The following is a 2,500-nucleotide window of genomic DNA, read 5'->3' on the forward strand; positions in this document are numbered from 1 at the left end:
GGGCCCTGGTGCGGCAGGTTGCCTCGAGCACCATCGGCACACGCTGGGCCCTGGTGCGGTCGGTTGCCTCGACCACCATCGGCACACGCTGGGCCCTGGTGCGGGCGCTTGCCTCGACCACCATCGGCACACGCTCCGCCCTGGTGCGGCAGGTTGCCTCGAGCACCATCGGCACACGCTGGGCCCTGGTGCGGGCGGTTGCCTCGACCACCATCGGCACACGCTGGGCCCTGGTGCGGCAGCTTGCCTCGAGCACCATCGGCACACGCTCGGCCCTGGTGCGGTCGGTTGCCTCGACCACCATCGGCACACGCTGGGCCCTGGTGCGGCAGGTTGCCTCGACCACCATCGGCAGCCTCGACCACCATCGGCACACGCTGGGCCCTGGTGCGGGCGGTTGCCTCGACCACCATCGGCACACGCTCCGCCCTGGTGCGGTCGGTTGCCTCGAGCACCATCGGCACACGCTCCGCCCTGGTGCGGTCGGTTGCCTCGAGCACCATCGGCACACGCTGGGCCCTGGTGCGGCAGGTTGCCTCGACCACCATCGGCACACGCTGGGCCCCGGTGCGGGCGGTTGCCTCGACCACCATCGGCACACGCTGGGCCCCGGTGCGGGCGGTTGCCTCGACCACCATCGGCACACGCTGGGCCCCGGTGCGGGCGCTTGCCTCGACCACCATCGGCACACGCTGGGCCCTGGTGCGGCAGGTTGCCTCGACCACCATCGGCACACGCTGGGCCCTGGTGCGGGCGCTTGCCTCGAGCACCATCGGCACACGCTCGGCCCTGGTGCGGTCGGTTGCCTCGAGCACCATCGGCACACGCTGGGCCCTGGTGCGGCAGGTTGCCTCGACCACCATCGGCACACGCTGGGCCCTGGTGCGGGCGCTTGCCTCGACCACCATCGGCACACGCTCGGCCCTGGTGCGGTCGGTTGCCTCGAGCACCATCGGCACACGCTGGGCCCTGGTGCGGCAGGTTGCCTCGACCACCATCGGCACACGCTGGGCCCTGGTGCGGGCGGTTGCCTCGACCACCATCGGCACACGCTGGGCCCTGGTGCGGGCGCTTGCCTCGAGCACCATCCGCACACGCTGGGCCCTGGTGCGGCAGGTTGCCTCGAGCACCATCGGCACACGCTGGGCCCTGGTGCGGGAGCTTGCCTCGAGCGCCATCGGCACACGCTGGGCCCTGGTGCGGCAGGTTGCCTCGAGCACCATCGGCACACGCTGGGCCCTGGTGCGGTCGGTTGCCTCGAGCGCCATCGGCACACGCTGGGCGCTGGTGCGGGCGCTTGCCTCGACCAGCATCGGCACACGCTGGGCCCTGGTGCGGCAGGTTGCCTCGATCACCATCGGCACACGCTGGGCCCTGGTGCGACAGGTTGCCTCGAGCACCATTGGCACACTATCGGCCCTGGTGCGGGCGGTTGCCTCGACCACCGTCGGCACACGCTGGGCCCTGGTGCGGGCGCTTGCCTCGAGCACCATCGGCACACGCTGGGCCCTGGTGCGGGCGGTTGCCTCGAGCACCATCGGCACACGCTGGGCCCTGGTGGGTTTAGGCACATCTTCAAATTTCTGCCGTGCCAATGCCATTTTTATGGCTTGTAAATTCATACAATGGTCCCCTAAGCCTTCACGTGAAGTTTCGTTGGAAGATGACTCGTTTTCTATTTTTCATGATTTTCGAAACTTTTTGCGGTTCGGGATTTTTTAAAATTTTTTTATAAGGATTTTTGGCCCCAAATTTTGTAGGCATGATCCTTCTATTTTTGTTGGCATGCACAAAAAAATTCAGCTAAAAACTCGAAGTAGAGAAGATTTTGTGACCGTTTGAAAAAAGTGTCCCCATTTCAGACACTTTAACGGCTACTGGTAGCAAACCTGTAAAATCTCAAATGCTCTTTAAGGGGGTGTGAATTCTCAGAGGTTTGATGAGGGATAGGGGGCCAACACAAGGCCAAGTACCAGCACCCATCGCACATCATGTGCGCACACCCCCCCGGCCCCCCTCCCAATCGCCGGAACCCCAATGCCGCCGGTCAGGTTCTCCGGCGGTACTCCGGCGATGCTCCGGCGATGCTGTCCCGAGTGAAAAAAATGCGGCACCAGCACATGCTGGAGCCAAGCATGGGCACCGTGGCTCAAAATCGAACTTCGGCCAAGGCCTCGACCATCAATGGCACATGATGGCGCATGGTGATGGCACATGCATCGACCATCATCGGCATAGGCTGCCCTTCGGTACGGGCACTTGCCTCGACCGCCATCGGCACAAGCTGGGCCCTGGTGTGGGTTGTTGCCTCGATCACAATCGGCACATGCTGAGCCTTGGTGCGGGCGGTTGCCTCGAGCACCATCGGCAGACCCTGGGCCCTGGTGCGGCCGGTTGCCCCGATAACCATCGGCACACGCTGGGCCCTGGGGCGGGCGCTTGCCCCCAGCACCATCGGCACACGCTGGGCCCTGGGGCGGGCGCTTGCCCCCAGCACCAT

Source organism: Durio zibethinus, unplaced genomic scaffold (assembly GCF_047325235.1).
Source record: "Durio zibethinus cultivar Kanyao isolate XHJ-2024 unplaced genomic scaffold, ASM4732523v1 HiC_scaffold_3, whole genome shotgun sequence".
NCBI lineage: Eukaryota > Viridiplantae > Streptophyta > Magnoliopsida > Malvales > Malvaceae > Durio > Durio zibethinus.